Genomic DNA, 20997 nt, shown 5'->3' on the forward strand with positions numbered 1-20997 from the left:
GGCTCCTCACAGAGGACGAGGCGAGACCGCAGACGGGAGCCTCGCCCTGGGCTCATTCACACCAGCGGGAGCCCATGTGTGCATGAGCCACGGCCCAGGCATCCGCCTGGCTCTGGACTTCCTCTGCAGCTGACGGATTTTCAGATGAAAGCAGAAATTTCCTGTGCCCTTGATCTCGAGGTTGTCTCCTGGATGCGTCCCTCTTCCTCTTCAGCTGGGCCGTGAAGGGGACAGAGGAGCAGTTTTAGAGGACAGGGTGGGCAGGTGCCTGTCCCAGCGGGTGGGGAAGAGCCTCTGTCACAGACCTGGCTTGGCGGGCAGCGTGCACAGGCGCGGTCCCCGTGAAGGCCCGCGTCACCCAGGCCTGTGCGTCACCCCCTTCCTGGGAGGCTCCCGGGAGCTCCAGGCTCTGTCCTCTCACACACATGCCCATAAATAACTGTGGGAATGTAAACAGCCTGGCCCTGAGGTCCTGCCTCAGAGGGGGGCTGCTGACACCAGGCCCTGCAGCACCCCCGGTCCCGCCCGACTCTGGAGTCACGGAAGCACGCCCACTTGGCACCATCTCGGGGCTCCGCAGCCGGGGGTTCCCGGCACATGTCTGCTGGACAGATGCATGAGTAAACGAGTGAGCCGAGTCACGTCTGCCGGGCACCTGGCTGCCCGTGACCCTGACCGGACATGGCCTAGTGGACACCGGGTCAGCCCCACTTTCCCAACTCGGTGCTTTCCTGGCCTGTCCGTGCTGCCGTTCCTGGTGTAGGTGTGGATGCATGGCAGGCCACCCCTCACTTAGCAGCCCTTCTGGCCACCTGGCCACCCCCATCATCCGTCACCCCGTCATCCGTGCCCCTCATCATCTGTCCCCCCCATGATCCATCCTGGCCATCCTCCATCTCCCCCCGCCCCCATCATCCATCCCCTGCTTCATCTGTCCCCTCCATCATCCATCCCCATAATCATCCGCCCCATCCTCCGTTCCCCCTGGCCCCATTATCCGACCTCCCCATCATCCAGCTCCCCATAATCCATCGTCTCCCACCCCCATCATCCTTCCCATCATCCTCCGACCCCCATCATCCATCCCCCCTTCATGGGTGTTGGGGGCATGAGACCCACATCCCAGGTCAGTGAGGTCGGGGAGCCAAGGCTCTGGCCTCAGGTTCTGGAAGGAGTCTGGAGACTGTGAGCGGGATCAGGGTGCAGGGTCACAGGTGAGGGTGGGGAGATGCAGTGAGTGTGAGCGAGCAGAGTGGGGTGTGGGGCTGGGGCTAGGGAATGAGCTGGCGGATGTCCCAGAGGCAGAGGGGAGCCAGAGAAGAGGGCAGCTGCTAACAGGCCCCTGGCGAGCTTTCAGGACATGGCACCACTGCTCATTTCCAACCAGGGCCGGGTGGTTCAGGGCACAGGAGGCAGAGGAGCCCTGAGGCTCAAGCATGACCCTGGAACTGGCAACCAAGGCTCCTCAAGCCTCGGCTCACCTGTCCATGAAAGGGCTGTCCCTCCTCCCAACCCCAGGCTGTGGTGGGAGACCAGCGGACTCGTGCGTGTGATCTGCTTTGCTGGAGAGCCCTGGGTGGGCTGAGGCGTGGTGAAAGCCACAGCCGGAAGCCATCACAGGAAGGCTTAGAAGACCGAGCAGGCACCAAATTGGGCTGAATATAGGGGGACGGTGTGTACCGGTGAGCGTGTCTGCTGCTTGGGGAATGTCCAGTGTGTCCAGTCACCGCCTCAGCCACTTTGTCCGTAGACTGGCTGCTTCCAGCCTGTGTTATAAAATAAATTTCTTTTTAGCTGAATTTGATGCAACCCCCTCTGAACTTCAGTTCCCTGGTCCTGGATCCTCTATTTGAAACTGGCCCACTGGACACAGTCTTTCTGAAAGGGATCATGACAGTTCCAGCCCAAACGTCCTTGAGGGCAGTCCCTGGAGTCTTCCTCATCCTTCACACAGAATGATGGAGGTCAACAACAGGGCTGGCCAGCAGCCAGAAACATAAACCCAAGTCCCTTTCAACTCATGCACTGACTGAGGCCTGTGGCTGGACGGACAGATGGACTGAAGGATTGATCAGTCGACTGGTAAATTCACCGATGGATTGATGGTGAACCAGTGGGTGCATGAATGGCTAGACAGGTGGATAAATAGGTTTGTGGGTAGATGGATGTGATGGATGGACTTATTCACTGAAAACAGACAAGGAAATTATTATTCACCCCCCACCAAGCTTCTGGCCTCTCCTCAGGCATCTCTCTCACCTGAGGAGGTCTGCACTGGCCATTTCTTTCCCCAGATCTTCTTAGGGGTGTTCTGTTTTCCTCTCATCCTAAATGGTTGCCTCTTCTGGGTTCTTCCCCAATCCCCCAGGGAGATCAGCATTAAACAAACGACTGTGTGGGTCAAGATGTGGCCCTGAAGGACAGGATGAAGGCTCCCACGAGCCAGTGATCAGGGTGGTCGGGAGCCTCCTCTGGGCCCTAAAGCTGGATTCATGCTAAGTGAAGGGCAGGGGATGCAGGTGGAGGGGGCTGCATGCAGGGCAACCAGAAAGCTTTAATGTGAACTAAGAATCAAGGATCTGAGTGCTCTTCCCCCCACTTCTGTTCCTTACTTCCTTCTTCCCTTCCTCCCTTCCTGCCCTCTTTCCTTCATCAAATACTTGCCTCGTGCTGTCTCCCTGCTCCCCCTGTGATTTAAGTGTGTAAGTGATGTCTTCTGTGTCGTGTCGCAAACCCTCCCATTCAACGCCCATCGGATGCCTTTGCCTAAATCTCTGGGTGGCGCGCTCTATGAAGGACAAGGCCACCCATCCACAAAGCCTTTCCCACTAAAACTGACCCCTTTCCCAGACACTAAAAACCAACATGCCCAGTTCCTCGATGGACTGTAATACCTGAGCCTCGGGTCTCACGTCTTAGTAGACCAGTGTGAGTAAATATCTGTTTGTTCAATGGACAAGCAAGGGGATTTGGATAAAGGAGTAAATTTACACTAAAGACGGTTGTTTATGCAGGTCTCAACACTGGGAGCATCACAGAGAAGACTGGGAATTATTTCTGAAGGATAAACACTAAGTCTTTGTAAAGACTGAAGAGTGATTTTCCATCAAGCACAGCCTGTGCTCGTGGGGTCATCACCATGACCAGTGACAGCTGCCCGACCCCGGGATGGGCAGGGTGAGGGTCCGAGGAGGGTGCCAGTGAGTTTTGCTGTCCCCACTGCTCGCGAGCCGTGCAGTGATGGCTCAGTCGCCTCTGGGCCTTGATCAGAGCTGCCGTCTCACAGCACTGATCTGTGGTGCACAGATCACATCGCCCTGCGACCACCGCTCAGTCAGTCCCAGGAACAAGAAGGCAGCGTGTGCGGGCAGCCCCAGCACCCTCTCTGCTCAGGGAGGAGTTTGCTAAGCCTCACCTTGCGCTCCGCAGAGGATATTGAAGGGAGAGGAATGAGCCACCACAGCCCGGTGCAGGCTCTTCCTCCAGCAACAATTCCCTCCACCTACCCAGAGCCGCCCTCGCGGCCCCCGATGTGGGGCAGGAGCCCCGAGGACACGGAGTTGAGCAGACGTCCTCCATTAGAGGGCCCGGGGGGCGGTGGGCGAGCTGGAGACGCCTGGAGTGGGATGGGGCACACGTGGGAGGCCCGAAGGCAGAACAGTGCTTGTGTGGCCGGTTGATGCGGCTGGCTCCAGAGGGCCACGGCTCCAGCTGGATCGGAGGCGCACGGAATACCAGGTGATGTGCTCGACCAGCACGTCTGGCAAGCATTTCTCTGGAGAAGGGGCAAGGACACGGGGCCCCAACCCCAGAGCTCTGGACACCGTGAGAGACGCGTGTCATGTCTGCGATGAGCTGAGGGAGGCTGGTCTTTAGGCTGCCACCTCCTGGGGCCACAGGCCAGACCCAGTGGGAATCTCCGGAGTGGCTGAGACAGTGGGCAACCCCACTGAGCAAAGGGTCCTTGAGGCAAGAGCCTGCCGGCGGGCGTCCTTCTCTCTGGATGTGCTGGGTTGGTCTCTGGGGCTCTGGGTGGATTGTGCCCAAGCCCCCTGGGGTCCCACCAGCTCGTGTTCTGCTTCCGCTGGATCAGATGGAGGGACAGGCTGGAGGCTGGGGGCCTGGATTCTCTGCATTTTCCCCTCAGCCAGGGACTCGTGCCAGCAAGGTGTGTGGCTGTGCATTATGCAGGCTTGTCCGCCAGGGCCCGACTGCCCTTCCTGGAGCTTCCCTCTCCTGGTTTGTACGGCGGCACTGCCCAGGGTGGAGCTGAGTGTTGGGTGTTTATGTGGAGCCGTTCACATCACCTTGCTGCCAGATTGCTCTCGTGCGCCTGAAGCTGGAGCTGATGTGGAAGAGCAACGTGGGTCCCAGGTGCGCTGGAGCCCCGCTGGGAGGCCCAGCTCCAGAAGGTCTGCTTACACTGTCTGACCTTGGTTTTTTGACCTGGGAAAAGAAATCTGAACTTCTCCACTCTCAGAGGTCAGGTCGATTCCCCCATGGCCCAAGGTCACTTGCATTTCAACAAGACTGATTCTGCTTCATGAGCGGATTGATGGGTCCTCTGGAGGCGCTTCCCCGGCTGGGCAGACGTGTCCTGCCTTCAGGGTGGGCAAAAAGGTGTCCATGGATGGATGCTGGGCTTAGAGCTTGGAAGACCCAGGTTCAGAGCCAGGCTAGCCACCTTGGCCAGCTCCCCCTCGCCCTCTTCAGCCCTGGCCCTTGGAGACAGTAAGCCTGTGTCCGGTTCATTGAGCCGGAGTCCACGCTGCGCAGAGGTGAACTTGGGCAGCACTTGATTCTGCCCTGGCGGTGCCCCGGGCCCTGCTGCACCATCTCCCACCCCCTGTGGTGTTACTGTTCCAGGGCTGCGATCCGTGCACACCGGGAGCGATGGCGCTTAGCCACCATCAGCTCAAACACTGGCAGAGAGGACTTGAGTCCCGTAGAATAGTTTCAGGTGACAGTTGCAGCCCCTTGGGGTCCTCCGTGATGACCCCTAAGGTGACTGACTCAGAACAAAGCTGGGCGCTTGCCTCGCACGTCTGAGACTGGGTGACACTTGGAGGGGTGGCCTCGCTTTTCTGATGGTCGTCTTTTAGACAGGAGCCTCCCCGAGCGTGCACAGAACACTGCAGCGAGAGGAGGATGCTCCTGGGATGGCTCCTCTCAGGACCTTTCGGGTGTGGTGTGGGGGGCAGGACACAGACATGGTCCATAGGTATGGGCGAATGATCGTTTGTAAACGGGGCCTGCTTGGAGCCTGTGGAGAGTTCTGCCGCCAGAAGGAGCCTTTAGGGTGTGGGCCGTCAGTGGGGGACCCTGTAGGTGTCCCCGGGTGAGGCAGGCCCAACCACCCCCTCGTCTGTCTCTGTGTCTCTGCACGTGGTTTTGGCAGGTTATAGGGAAACGAGTCTTGCCCTCCGCCTCCGGCCCCCTGGTCTTGTGCAAGCTTGGGCATCCCAGGACATGGGGGCAGGGGTCACTATCAGGGTGATGTCAGGTCCGAGCAGCGGGGTCACTGTCAGGGTGACATGCGACAGTTGTGCCGCTTCCTCGTTCCCCAGCGATCTTCACAACAGCACCTATGATGTGGGCATAATTGTGCCCACTTTAGAGACAAGGAAACTGAGGCTCAGAGAAACCCCAAGCTCCACCTCAAGCAGGGCCGCACCCACCGAGAGCAGTGCCTCTGCAGACCCCGGTCAAGAGGCTTTCCTGGGGGGTGGTCATCGTTTCCAGGAAGTACGGACACAGGGAAGAGGTAGAAAAGGTGGGGACGAGGTCTGGTCACCTGTGGTCTGATCCTCTGTCCTTGCCATTGGCGGGGCCCCAAGCTCTTACGAAACAATTACAGAGGAGTCCAGATGGTATTAATGGTAAAAATATTTCATCTCTGAGTCTGGCTGACAGATAACGATAAAGTTCATTCCTTTTTTAACAGCAAATATGTTAAAGTGTGGTGCTTCTTGAAAATGGAGAAGGCAATGGCACCCCACTCCAGTACTCTTGCCTGGAAGATCCCATGGATGGTGGAGCCTGGTAGGCTGCAGTCCATGGGGTCGCTAAGAGTCAGACACGACTGAGCGACTTCACTTTCACTTTTCACTTTCATGCATTGGAGAAGGAAATGGCAACCCACTCCAGTGTTATTGCCTGGAGAATCCCAGGGACGGGGGAGCCTGGTAGGCTGCCGTCTATGGGGTTGCACAGAGTAGGACACAACTGAAGTGACTTAGCAGCAGCAGCTTCTTGAAAACCTGTCTCAGTGGTCGCTTCCTTCAGCCCACCTCACCCTGTTCCCAGCCCTCCCCCCCCCAGTCTGCTCGCATGGGTCTGGGGCTGTGGAGGGTGCACCACCCGTCCTCCTGAGCCAGCACCGTGCTTATAGGAGGCGGCCCATAGATGCTCACTGGGGGAATGATCAGCGTTAGGACACCAGGAGGTGGGCCCATGGCTTCTCTTCCCGACTCAGACTAATACCTACCGCTCCTCCGGCTCCCAGTCTGCCCGCTTTCCAGTCTGCCTCCTGCCAAGCTCTCGCTGCAGGTGCAGGGCCCAGGGCTGGGGGAGGGGGAGGGGGGCTGCACAACAGGGCCCTCTGCCCCTGGCTGCAACCAGGCTGCCTCAAATGGCAGGCTTAGCAGTGACCCCAGAGCTGCAGAAAACACAAGCGGTGCAGAAACGGTCTGGAGTTGCACACTCCTGTCCTGGACCGGTGTGGAAGGCCGGCCTCGAATCCTTGTGCTTGTACTTAGACTCAGGCCTGAAGGTCCAGAAAGCAAGTTTCCTTGTTCCCCTGGTCTCTGTCAGTGCAGGCAGAGGGGGGCAGTGAGTGTTTTTCCCAAACAGCTTTATTTAGATACAGCTCACATACCGTGAAAGTCACCCTGTTCAAGTATACGGCTCAGTGGGAGTCACTGTACTCAAGAGTTGTGCAACCATCACCACCAGCACCACCATCAAATTCCAGGACATTTCTTCACCCCAAAGACCTCTCAGACCTTTTAGCCCCTGTCCCCCACAATCCCATCCCCATCCCAGCACCCTCGAATTCACTTCCTGTTTCCAAGGCTTTCAACGTTTCGCATGAAAAGATGCCCCTTTGACCAGCTTCGTTCAGTCAGCACCATGCTTTCAAGTCTCCCAGCCGTGGCCTGAGCCAGCGCTGCATTTAGGCTGAGTGACTGGTCACCACACGGCTGTACCGGTGGTGAAGCCATGTACAGATGGATGGATAAATGTCCATCTGCGGAGAGATGTCTGGGTTTTTTCCACTTTTTTTTTTTTTTTTTAATGTTGTGAATAGTACCACTGTGAAAATTCACATACGAGTTTTTGTGTGGACATAAGTCTTCATTTCTCTTGGGCAGGTACCTCGGGCCATGTTATAACTGTATGTTTAGCACTTGGAGGAACTGTGCGACTGTTTTCCAAAGGGGCTGCACCGCTCCACACTCCAGCTGGTCCGCGTTCTCCCAGCGCTTGTCTTCTGCTGTGAATCTAGCCATCCTAGGGCATGTCAGGTGGGATCTCACTGTGGTTTTGATTTGCTTTTCCCTGCTGACTGACGATGTTGGGCATCGTTTCCTGTACTTACCAGCCATGTGTTTATCTTCTTTGGAGAAAGGTCTATTCAGATCCTTTGCTCATTTTTCAATTGTATTTTTTGCCTTTTTATTATTGGGTTGCAAGCATTCTTTCCATGTTCTAGATCCAACTCTCTTATCAGACGTATGATTTGCAAAAACTTCCTCCCACTTTGGGAGGTGCCTTCTCATTTTCTTGATGACATCATTCACAGCACAAAAGTTTTAAATTTGATGAATTCTTGTTTATCTAATTTTTTTTTTCTTTTTCGTTTGTGCCTTTGGTGTCATAGCAAGAAGTCATTGCCTAACTTGTTCCTGTTTTGTCCTAAGAGTTTTGTGGGTTTAGTTCTTATATTTAGATTGTCAACTATTTCCAAGTTAAGTTTTGTGTCTGGTGTGAGGTAGGGACCCATCTTCCTTCTTTCGAATGGGGATGTCCAGTTATCCCAGCACCTTTTGTTGTAAATCTATCCTTTCCCCATCGAGTTGTCTTGGCAAGCTTGTCCAAGATCAGCTGACTGCGAAAGTGAGGGTTTATTTCTGGACTCTCAGCTCTAGTCCATTCTGTTAATCTGTGTATTTGTTCTTATTCAGCACCACACTGTCTTGATTACTGCAGCTTTGAAGTTGGTTTTGAAACTGGGATGTGTCAGTCTTCCGACTGTGTTCTCCTTTTCCAAGGTCTTTTTTTTGGGGGGGGGGTGCTGTTCTAGGTCGCTTGAATTTCCATGTGAATTTTAGGGTCAACTTGGCAATTTTGGCAAAAAAGACAGCTGGGATTGTGAAAGGAATTACCTTGAATCAGAAAAGGGCCTTTAAAACCATATGACTCTTTGAGTGGGTTGGGGGAGACCAGAGAACCTTTCTCCAATTATGAGTTCAAATTAAAAGATCAGTTTTTCCATGTCCCAAAACACACCCCTCATTTAATTCTCACAGCCTCATGGAGCTGGCCCTGCTGTCACATCTCAGCAGAGAAAATAGAGGCCCCAGGGGGCAGTCAGGTGCCTGGGGTGCCCTGGTTCAGGTGAAGGGGGACCACTGTGGACAGTGAGGTGCCCAAGGCCATGCACCCTGCAATCGGTGGCCACCGCCTCGGCCACACAGGGGCCTGGTCCCGGGCTGGGCCAGTAAGGTGGTGCCTGCCCCTTCTGACCTGGGGAGCTGGCGATTCCTTCATTCTTTGCAGACCCGCTCACCTCTGCCAGCTCGCTTTGCCTCCCTGTGACCGGGAGGCTGACTGAGGGACTTCACAGGTGAGGAAGCTAGGAGGCTCCGAGCTTTCCTGCAGCCTACCCCGGTGCAGGAATGTTGCTGCGGCTGCGACCTCCACACAGCAATGCCTGCTCAGGAGGAGAGTGAGCAGGAAGACCCTCACTTTGTGGCTCAACCCCAAAGACCCCTGAGTTCTGAAGGGTGCCTTTCCTGCCTCTGCCCCTGAGAGTCAGATGCAGTCTGAGGGAAGAGGCCAGGCCCCCCAGGGTCCTTGTAGGGTGGGGGACATGGAGCGGATGCTGGCCGACCCACCTTCTGACGCTCTGCCCCCTCCTGAGCCACCAAGAGGCCAGGCCAGCGCCTCTGGGAGCCAGGGAGCCTCCACACCTGCCCACTGCTCCGCCCCAGACTGCCCCCCCACCCCTGATGCTCCAGAGGAAGCCTCCAAGCCCACAAGGAGCCGGATGGAGCTGCCCGCCACGGGGGAGCATTCTCCCTGTATACCTGCAGCTCCGCCCCTCGGCCTGCAGAGCACCTCTGCTGTCCCCCGGGTGCCGGCCGCTCTCCCTCCTCCAGGGGGCAGAAGGGGCAGAGACCAGCCCCCAACCTGAAATGCAGAAGGCAGCTCCCATGGCTCCGTCCCTCCCTCCTGAGTTTCCAGGGCAGTTTAGTGTTTATTTTTTAACTCCCTGCCACCCTGAATCAGAGCCACCAGAGTGGGCCCAGGAAGCTGGGAGGGTCTCTAAGCCCTGGGCGAGGGTGATGCCTGTCCTCTGCCGGCCTTTGGCTCCAGTCAGAGACCCTGGGGAGGAGCCACACCCATAGAGGGTTGGATAATGGCTTGGCCCCGCCCTCCTCCGTCCTCTGCCCCATCTCCCCTCATCCAGTAACCCTGGGTACCACTCCTAGGGGGACTGGTGTCTGTGAGGATGATATGAGCAGAGACACAGAGCATCCCCAACTGCCGACTGGAGAGCCCGCGGCTGCCTAGAGCATGGTCGCTCAGCAGGACACCCGTCCCCACCATGCTGGGTCTGCTGAAAGCTGGACCTCTGCCTGGATGGAGGTTCAGGCTGCTTGGAGGTGCAGAGTTCGAAGATCTGGGGCATCCAGACAGGGCCGAGACCCCTACCTTCAGGTCTGAGACCAGGGGGTCCTGAACCTTGAGGGAGTGGGGTCTGGGGGAGGTGCCTAGGAACGAGGTACTTGCCATCCATCACCCTTGTGAGGCAGGCTTGCAGACTGGATCCAGGGTGGCCTCCACCCAGTGACCCCACAGGGGCTGAGGGGGGTCTCCCCTCAGAGAGGGAGCACCTCATAGACCTGGGTCTTGGCCTCATGATCTCTAAACGGAACCCCCAGGACCCTGTGGAGCTGAAGGCGGCTTCTCTGCCTGACGTGGTGTCCTCTCAGCAGGGCCACATAGGAGGGGCCCTACTGGGCCAAATCGGGGAGGAGGGTGGCCAGTGTGGCGTCTCACCCGGCTGGCCACGCCTGCCACCTGGGGACTGGCGTTACCCCTGTCCAGTCTCAAAGGTCTCCAGCTCAGAAGAGAAGTGGTGCAGACACCCACCCAAAGGTGGCATTCTGGGTCTCTCTCCTCTTTCCCATGCATCTCACCCATGCAACCGTCGCACTGCCTCCCCCTCCAGTATTTCAGACCCTCCTTATGAAAGTGACCCCTTTGGGGTCCTGTGAACCTCAGCCCCTGGGTCTGTCTGAGTGCTGTCAGAATAACATCCACCCAGGAGACCACGCCTTCCTGTGACCATGACGTGGATGGGGAGAAGTTCCCACTCTACAGATGGGAACACTGAGGCTCGCAGGTCTAGATGTTGTCTGTGTGGCAGAACAAGGGTCAGAGATGGAACACCCTCGGAAACTGTCCCACAGGCTTTTGCTTGGTAGACAAGGAAAAGCCAGAAATTCTGTGAAGACACATGGTATCAGCATTGCTCAGCTTTATTGCTAGAAAGTGCTAATAGTAGGGAAAAAAAAACAAGCAGTTGATGTCCCAGGCAATATTATTTATAGTGTGAAGGACAGGAGCCACCTCCACGTCCAATAGCACCTTCAGTCTAACTCAGTACAGCCAGGGTGACCCAGACAGGCAGTGGGCAGGAAAAGAGGTGGACTGGTCCCTGTAGCCCCAAAGGCAAAGCCAGCCCCGGGGATGTCACCGGGACCGCATCTGTGTCCCTGCAGCCCCCGAAATCCGTAGAGCAGGCTGGAACTGCAGCAGAAGCTGATGCCGCAGTCTTGAGGCAGAATTCCTTCATCTCAGGGGAACCCCTGATTCTTGTTGTAAGGCCTTCACCTGGTTGGATGAAGCCCACCACATACGGAGGGCATCCCTTTTGCTTAGGGTAACCAGTCATAGAGTGAACCCTGTCTTCCAAATACCTCCACTGCAACTCCCAAACAAGCATCCCAGGGGCTCCCTGGGACCACTGCCTGGTCAAGCCAACACATAACCCTGACCGTCACACCCTCTGAGCCAGGATGGAGGCGACAGGCCTGCAGGTTCTGACATCACAGGTGATGTCTAGAGGAGCCATAGACCCTCAGACCCTCCCCCATGCCGAGATGCATCTTCCCAGCTTCCCGTGGCATCTCCCTGCACTCTCGGGGCCTCAGCACTGCAGAGCCAGACACGCCACCTGAGAGAGCGAAGGCCCCAGAAGTCGAGACTTGCCCAGGCCCCACAGCCAGTCGCGGGCAAGCTCATGCGCTAGTGGTAAAGAATCTGCCAACGCGGGAGATGTAAAAGACACGAATTCGAGCCCCAGGTCAGGAAGATTCCCTGGAGGAGGGAATGACAACCCACTTCCTGTATTCTTGCCTGGAGAAATCCATGGACAGAGGAGCCTGGCGGGCTGCAGTCCATGGGGTCTCAAAGAGTCGGACACAACAGAGCTCGCACGCACGTCCACATGTCACACAAGGGGACAGGTGAACACTGGCCGGGGGAGCCACTGACTGATTGTCCGCTGGTTTCCGTGGCATTTACCAGCCCCCGTGCCCCCCTCCCACATGTGATTATTCTGGGCACATTCATCTTGACAGCTTCTTGGCAGGAGCTGCCTGCAGCTGCCCTCATTAATGGGGAATGCCAATTACAATTTTCTCAGTGTCAACAGTGATCCTTCACAGCTCCAGCCCCAGATGGCAGGAGAGCCATGCCAGGCAGCGGAGCTGTCACCCCCAGAGGGGCCCTGGAGCCCGTGAAGACCCCGTCACACCCTCTCTGTCCAATCTTGCATCACCCCAGCTCTGTGGCATGCAGCTCAGGCGAGCAGCCGCTGCCTCCCCTCAGGACAGTGTGTGTAACATGCCCCTGTGGGTGCATCCTGGCCCAGGACAGGAGGCCAGGCTCACACCTGCCCCAGAGCCAAGCAACCTTGTGTGTGTGCAGCCCTCGGAGCTGGGGCACCCCTGGGGAAAAAGGAGCGATTCGGTCCAGGTGTGCCCTGAGGACACGAGAATGGGGTGATCAGGGAGCGCGTAGCAGGGCCTCCCAGCTGCGGCCAAGTGGGAGCCTCGTCTGTCCCCACCTGCACGTGGGGAGCTGCCTTGCCAGGCTCCCACCTGTGCCAGCAGGCACCTGGCCACAGGGTACCAATCTTACTCCATGAAGCCCACCCCGGTCTCTCAGTCTTGTAAACTGTGAAGTCAGCCCTCTACGTCCTTGTAAACTGTAAGCTGTGAAGCCCCCGAGTCCTTATAAACTGTCAAGCACCATATCCCCTAAGTTCCTTGCCAACTGCCAAGTGCCAAGCCCCCCAAGTTCCTTGCCAACTGTGCAGTGTCAAGCCACTGAGCGGCCGAGGCCATCCCCCGCTCTGTTGCCGAGGCCTTCCTGTTCCCCACTCCCACTCCCCATCCACGCTGGTTGGTCCTGTGCCCCAGCCCCTAACCCCCACCAGGCCTCTCTGTGGGTCAGCAGGGCGCTGTCACAGTAGAGCTGCCATAAATGGTTATTGCTTAACCAGGGAACTTGAAATGCAATGACCACGTCCGTCCTCACCTGCTCCTGTTGCGTCTGTGTTTGGAGATCCCCTGGTGTCCTGCAGTGGCACTGTGCAGCAGGCCGCCCAGGGGAGACTGAGTGGGCACAAAGGCTCGGTCATCTCACCCAGCCCTGAAACACAGGCAACAGGGCCAGGAGCACCCAGCACCAGTGGGCGATCCAGCCATGACTACCCTCTTGGGGACGTGGGGGTCCCCCCACCCCACAAATGGTGTGGAGCTGTAGGGAAACCCACAGAGGGAGGCAGGGGTGAGTGGGAGCGCTCCGAGGCGGCCCTGTGGGTCATGCACACAGACCCATGGCCAGACCCCTGCCCACCTGCCCCCACTCAGTAGCCCCCCATCATCTTGCAAAGGGTATGCCCACCCTGGAGATGAGGCCAGAGAGGCTCAGAGAGGGCAAGCAAGCTGTCCTGGCTCACACAGCCAGCTGGGTGGGGCCAGGGTTGGCCCTGTGACCTCAGTGGTGGGAGGTGTCCACGCTTTCTTCCCCTCTGGCTCACTTGGCTTGGGACCAACCCCCCTGGAGCTCAGGTCCTTCTGCTCACAGGTCTGCCCTCTGGGCAGGACTTGGGAGACCAGCTCTGGCCTGGGCTCTGGGCATCAGTGGGGCAGCTGGGCGGAGGGCACGGAGGGCCCACGTGGCAGGCGGGCGGGTGCCTCCTCGCAGCATGGGGCTGGACCCGGTGGGGAGGGGCGCAACTGCTGGTGTCTCTGGGCCTCAGCATTGTTTGTCGCCATCTCTTTCTGGTCCAGATGGAAAGGCAAGAAAGAGGAGGAGGAACGTGGGGCCCCATCAGCTGTCCACTGACCTCCCGGAGCTCTCCAAGGAGACACCGCCTGTGAGGCCTGTAGGGGCTCGGTAGCTTCCGACGTGTGCCACAGTTGGCAGGAGCTCAAATCCAGCCGTGGCAGCACCACTACCCTGGGGTCCCCTCCTCCGTAAGAGGGCAAGCAGAGGGGCCACCATCACCACCGAGTCGTCTCTGGCCCCCTCCTCTGTAAGGGAGCCAGAACCGCACCCCTCACCCACCCCCCGGCTGGCTGGTGGCAGCCTTGGGCAGAGCAGACCCAAACGTTCTGTGAGTGCAGGAGGAGCTGCAGCTCCCGGCCAAGTCCATCCCACTCCTGCTGACGGGTCACATCAGTGACCTCAGTCCTGCCATGCCGAGATGGGGAGACAGGCCCGTGAGGCTCCGGGCGTCCGACCTCACCTCTCGGAGTCCGGAGCTCTGGGGCTCAGACGCAGGACGTTCCTGCCAGGCTGAGGGTCAGTGCCTCGTGGAGGCAGTGGCTGTGGGGTGCAGAGGGAGATGACTGCTTTCTAGGAAAGTACCTCGATCCTCACTTAGGCCCCAAAGGCTCCCAGGATACACTTTCTCCAGGGGACCAGGAGAAGGCGCGGCCCCGCCGCCGGCCACCAGGGGGCACTATAGGGGTGGTGCCCCACCGCCTGGGTCTGGAGGGACCCAGGGCCTGGGCGCTGGAGCTGGAGGCGCCTCCCAGGGCTGCTGGTACCTGTGCAGCTGCCATCACCACCAGCGCCTCCAGGGGCCTCTCCCAGACCAGCGGCTGAGCCAGGACGGCCCTTCCCACTAAGCGATGGATAGCCAGCCCCGCACTCCAGCAGGACTCCAAAGGGGAACTAGCTCTCTGCCCCCTGGACTCGAGGCCCGCACCTCGCCCCCAGCTCCCCGGTGGCAGAAGTTCACAGCAGGAGTGGTCGTGACAACAGAACAAACAGCGCGAGCCCCGGTCTCAGTGGCCGTTGGTCCTGCCATCACGTCCCCTCCCTTCCCCTACGCCCCAGGGGTCAGGCCCGCAGCGCGTCATGGCTCACAGGCATTCGGACGCGTGCCCAGTGTCTGCAGCACGGTGGGGCGGCTCCCCACCCAGAGCTCCGGCGTGGGTGTGGGCACGCCTCTCCCGGGACACCCGCTCCCACGTGACTCTCCCCAGGGCCAGTTAGCGCCAGAGAACGGCGGCTGTGGCTACCAGCCTCTGCTTCCTCCCTCTGAGAGCAGAAACCCTGGTCCCCTCAGTATGCCAGGGCCTGCTGGCACCCTGGCACTGGCCCTGGGGCCGGCGGGGAGGCCGCCCCAGGCCGTGGTCTCAAGCCCCCCAGCAGCCGTGACTGTACCTGCCAGGGTGGTGGGGGTTACTGTGAAGATGTGAAAGGCGTGGTCTCAGATGTTCACACAGGTTGCCATACCGGCGTGCCCGCATGCCTGATCACTCGCGACTCAGAAGCCAGCCAGAACTGGTCAGATAGAGCCAATGGGCTTCTATGGGGGGAGAGGGAGGGGTCAGGAGCTGCCTAGAGCTGCTGTTCTGCAGTCCCCCGACAGCCATGAGCCTCCAGCCCCCATGTCCCCTTTCAGAAGGGCCGAGGACCCACTGAAGGCCCCAAGCTCTGGTTTGCTGGGGATGCAGCAGGAAGGCAGGAGGACCCTCACGGAGGAAGGAGGGACCCTGAGTCCTTCGTCCTCACCCCTGCATCTCCTGCCAAAGCCCAGCTGTCCCAGCCCCCGACCAAGGCCGGGTCAGGTCACTTCACGTCTGGGCCCCAAGTGGCCCTGGAGTCACGGAACATCGGAAATGCCCAGAGAGGGGGACTAGGCAGAAGTGGTTGAAGCGCCTGCAGCGTGGTGACCGCCCCGCTTCAGCGTCATCAAGAGTGGGGGGTCAGGTGGCCCCCTGACGTCATGTCCACAGAGATGGCTGGGCCTCTGGAGCCCTGGTCTTCCCTGCGGCCTGATCTCCTGACTGCCTGTGGGGTCCTGCGTGGTCAGGAGCCTGGCTGAGGGTGGCAGCAGGTGAGACTGCAGTGGCACTGGACAGCGGGAGTCCTGGGGGGATCTGCGTCTGCCTCACCACCACAGGGACTCCAGCCGGGCCAAGGAGGCCCTGATGCCCAGCACTTCCTGACTCAGCCCCTCATCACCTGCATAACACCTGGGGCAGTCACTGGTGCCCCACTGTCTCTCTGTCTTTCTGTCTCTCCGACTCTCCATTTCTGGCTTAATGCCATCAGCTCGTGTCCAGACCCCGCAAGAGGAGCGGCGTTTGGTGTGAGGCTGCTCTCCAGGACATCCTTCCTTCCTCTGACCTTGAGGGGTCCCAGGGAAATGACGCTCTGCACCCTGGGAGTGGGATCCATCCTTCTCACTGGGGTGGGGGCCCCAGGTCCTGGCTGTGGCCACCCCATCCTGGGGACAGAGGCAGCCCCAGCACAGGGATGGCCCCTTGGGGGTAGCGAGCCCAAGCTGAGTGGGCAGATCTGTCTACAAGAAGAGAGCGAGAGGCAGGGAGCACAAGGGGCCTGTTATCAAACGCGCCGGGCCCCTCCTCCCTCCATGGGTGGTCCGCCTCCCCCGGGGCAGGCACCTCCATGCCCCTCGGCCGACTCACTGTCTGTGGTGTAAAGGTGAGGACGGCCCTGGGACACTGTTGCTTGAGTGGAATCTGCGGGGCGTGAGACAGGGTTGGGCCTTTGTGCGGGCTGAGTGTCCACACAGACATTCCCGGAATCAGCTGGGGCCTCACGCTGTGCTGTCATCCAAACAGGACGGCCGCGTGGGAGGGGGCTGTCCTGACATTTGGCTCCGTGGCCATCCTGGCAGAAGGAGGGGCGTCCTCAGTGACTCAGGAGGCTGGGCCCTTCCTGTCTCCTCTCTGTTCTCTGCACCCCCTCCTGCTTCCTTGCACACACTCTGAAGCCCCACTGCATGGTCAGACCTGGCTTCACAGTTCTCCTCCCAGAAACAGCCAGAGCTCCCCAGCCTGTGGTGGGACAGCCGTGTTGGAAAGCCGGTGGTACCCACCGTGCTCAGCATCAGACGCCCATGACAATTCAGCGTGGCCCCAAGCCCGTCTCCCCACGTGCAGCAGAAGGGGAGGCCGCTATGGGGACCGCGGGGTGCTGGCAGCAGCCTGTGCAAGCACGCACTGTCAGTGACGTCCTGGCCATGGTGGGGCCCACACATGTGTGCATGCTGAGTCTCTCAGTGTCCAGTTCTTTGCGAACCTGTGAATTGTAGCCCTCCAGGCTCCTCTGTCCCTGGGATTTCCCAGGCAAGAACACTGGAGTGGGTTGCCATGCCCTCCTCCAGGGGATCTTCCCGACCCAGGGATCAAACCCACCTCTCTTACGTCTCCTGCATTGGCAGGCAGATTCTTCACCTTTAGTGCTGCCTGTGATTTTGGGTCCCAAAGCTGAGAAGAGGGAGGGAGCAACATTCTCACCCTGCCATCGACTATTTGACATTGACTAAGGTGTTGGAGAAGACTCTTGAGAGTCCCTTGGACTGCAAGGAGATCCAACCAGTCCATTCTGAAGGAGATCAGCCCTGGGATTTCTTTGGAAGGAATGATGCTAAAGCTGAAACTCCAGTACTTTGGCCACCTCTTGTGAAGAGTTGACTCATTGGAAAAGCCCCTGATGCTGGGAGGGATTGGGGGCAGGAGGAGAAGGGGATGACAGAGGATGAGATGGCTGGATGGCATCACGGACTCGATGGACGTGAGTCTGAGTGAACTCCGGGAGTTGGTGATGGACAGGGAGGCCTGGCGTGCTGCGATTCATGGGGTCGCAAAGAGTCGGACACGACTGAGCGACTGAACTGAACTGAACTGAAGGCACATAACTGCTCCAAACCTCCATTTCCTTACTTGTGAAATGGGATTAATAATAGTGCCTTCTTCACATCCCCTAAGGAAATGTCCTTGGAGCCCCCAGCCCAGGGCCCAGGTGGGGGCCCTGTAAAGGTTCTGCCACTGAAATAAGCATGGCCACAGCCCCACCAGCCACAGATGACTCGTTCTGCTGAGGACTATGAGCAGAGGAATTCTAGAACTGATAAGGGCATCTGCAGGGTCTGGGCCCTGGTCCCTTCCCTGGTGCTTTATTTCTTTGACACCTGATGTGGACCTCCTGGCCTAAGATAAGTGTGTCAGCTCCTGCCATCACAGCTCCTCTCCACTCCCCAAAAGTTGGGATGGAAGCTCCCCCTGGTGTCACATACCTTGCTGCCACACCCTAGGTCAGAACTAGGCACGCGCCATGTTGGGTTGCTAGGAAAATGGGGAGGTAGTTCAGCAAGAGCACGGCCAGGGGTCACACCACTCCCATCAGGGACGTGCACAGGATGAGGGACATGAAACAAGTCAGATGTGCACTGTGGGAGTTGGGGTGGACGCTGGTGCGGAGAGGGAGAAGCCTGTGAGTGCTGGGAGGCAGCACTCATGCATTTCAGCTGGAATGTAGACGCTTGCCGGGGAGTCAGACTCCAGAAAGAGAGAACAGTGTGGACACGGCTGACAGGCAGACAAAATGCAGTTTGGCCAAGGGGCAGAGACGGGGCAGAGGCCCAGGGAGCGAGCAGGAGGGCAGGTGACCTCCAGGCCTTTCCTGCTGCACCACAGCCTTCCGACTTGTGCCTGTAGCTCAGAGAACACCCCACTCCAGATTCCTGTCGGTTTTATTTAAATGCACATGCCTGGGCCCCACCCGTGAGCCCTGATCCAACCTTGGTGCTGGGGTCCAGGGGTCACCTGTTAACTGTTCTGTCAGGGACAGGGAGCCATTGAAGATCCGTGAGCTGGGGGCTGCTGAAGGGGCTGCAGAGGACTTGACCTTCCCTGCCTCTGCGCCCTTGGCATGTGAGAACTCACAGAACACCCCAGAGGGGGAGGCCTGGGTCAGCACCCGTGCAGACGGGGAAACAGCTGGCAGATAAGAAGGGAGGACAAACGTGATGCGACTTGGTTCCTCCCACCTATCACTCATGGCCCAAGGGGAAGCTTCCTTGAGGAGCCTTGGCTGGCAGACCAAGAGGGGAGCTGCCAGGGGAGGCGGCCGTGGTGTGGGGGCTGGGCCAGCCCAGAGGAGCGAGTGGGGTGCTCTGACGGAAGGGATTGGGGGGCTGTCCCCATGCTCCTCAGAGGGTCTCAGCAAGTGCAGGTCATGTGTTCCAGGGACGGGATCCCCTTGAGCCCTGGGAACCCCTTGGTCCTAGACAAGCCAGAAAGGTTGGACACTGGCTGGAATTGGCTTTCATTGAGAATATTGGTTTCTGGACTGTCCCAGAGCAGGGGAGCATCAAGAACAAAATTCTTAGATGACATTTGGGCTTAAAATGTTGTGGAGTCCAAAATGGGAGCGTGGCTGGGGCTGAGAAGTGGGGAAGCTCTCCCAGGTGGCAGTCTCAGCAATATCACTGGCCAAAACGCGGAAGAGCCCTGATGCCCATCCACAGATGGCAGCTGAGCACAGCCCATCGGCCCAATGGAGCACTACTCAGCCAGAAAGAGGCATGGGCACACCCTAGCGTGGGGGGCCTCAGAAACACAGGCTCAGTGACACAGCAGACACAGAGCACGCACCACACGGCTCCATTGATCCAAATGCCCAGAACAGGCAGATCAGAGACAGAAAGCAGGCCAGTGGCTGCCAGAGCCTGGGGGGCGGGGGGGGGGGCGGGCGTGACTGCTAATGGGAACAGCGCTTCTTGTGGATGATGGAAAGGTTCTGGAATTCGGTAGTGGGGATGGCTGCACAGCATTGCGCATGCCCTGAAAGCCACCACATCGTGCACTTTGAGAGGGAAAACTTGATGGTGTGTGAATTATGTCTGAATTAAAAACAAACAGACCCCAGCATTTCAAAGTTAAAAGCCACGTGACTGCTCAGAACGCGAAGCTCTGGGGCCATTTTCCCAGCAAGCCATTTCCAGGGCCTGGCAGGCAGAGGGCCCCGGGGCGGGGTGGAGGGGTGGACAGGCACAGTCCCCCCGCCTCGGCCGGGAAGACCGAGGCCAGCACTTTCCTTCCAGAATTGTCCTCCTAGACCTGGATCTGTTGCGTCTGTAATTAGCATGCATTCGCGGTTTTGAGAATTATACAAACCGAAGTCATAATAACAATAAGCCCTAAACCATTGGCAGTGATCCCATTTGGTAGGAAAGAAACGTCCTTTTCTGTCCGTTCGACTTGCTCGCACCAAGTGACACTCTGATGGTCTTTAAATCACAGAAGAAAGTGTAGAAGCCCAAGCAGAGGGCCCTGCCCCAACTCTGGTTTCCGTCCAGGTGGGATCTGACAGGTGCGGCACATGTGCATACACGGACACACACGTGCACACACACACACGTGCACAACACACCGAGGAGAGCTGGGGCAGCAGGTGCTGAGCTACCAGCCACGGTGACAGTGGAGGTCGTGCCCTCCCTTCAACTCTGTTTTGGCAGGAGAACTAAGAATCTTGCTGGAAGGAGGGAGTTTGAAGAATTTAGGCATTTCCAATCCAGGTCAGGCTTTCTCTTTCCTGGGTGGATGGACGGCTGCCCTCAGAGGCCAACCCGCCCTCAGGGTGTGGGGTGTGTCTGGGGGTCAGCTCCGCCGTCCAGGAGGCGAGGGGCGAGGCTGGTCTGTCCCTCTGCCCCCTCCCTGCTCTCAGGGGCCAGCCAGCCTCCAAAAGGTCAGAGGCCACACAGAGGGCTGTTTGGACATTGCTCCTGAAACCAGGGCCTGGCATCCCCAACCAGGGGCAAGGAAACAAGACCCACCCTGAGCACTTCCAGGAAGGTTCCCCAAGGCTGCGAAGGACACTGGCCTGGAGACTATGAGCAGTTTGCCACGTTCCTCGTGGGCTGCCCGTGGGCTCTGTGTTTTCCCATCTCTGTTCTCTCTCCCCTCCCAACAGTGAGTGCTTGGCCATGGCGCCAGGCCCAGCGCTGTGCCCACGCCCCAGCTGGATCCCAGGCCTCTCCCACTACACGCTCCACCCCAGCAGGGGCTTACCCAGAGCAGGTGGCCAGGTGGGGCCGGGCATACCTTCCTGCACCTACCTGGCTGCCCTCGCCTCGGCAAGGGTGCCACCCCTCTGGACAGGCTGCATCTGCAGCTCAGGACAGCCTCCCCCGACCCCGGGTACTCGTGAGCCATAGGAAAACCCAGATCCGTCTCCACAAAATGATGACCAGGCACAGAAGACTCCTGGCTCATGACCGCATCCCGGGAGGGGCTTATTGAGGATTAAGGGGGCCATTTTCTTTTTAAAGGGACCATGCTTTAGTTATAAACTGACAAGGAAATTCCATGACCCAGGAGACAGGCCTGGAAACACACATGCAAGGCCAGTGTGAGGCCAGGCCTGAAGCGT

This window comes from Capricornis sumatraensis, chromosome 20, assembly GCF_032405125.1.
Source record: "Capricornis sumatraensis isolate serow.1 chromosome 20, serow.2, whole genome shotgun sequence".
Taxonomy (NCBI): Eukaryota; Metazoa; Chordata; class Mammalia; order Artiodactyla; family Bovidae; genus Capricornis; species Capricornis sumatraensis.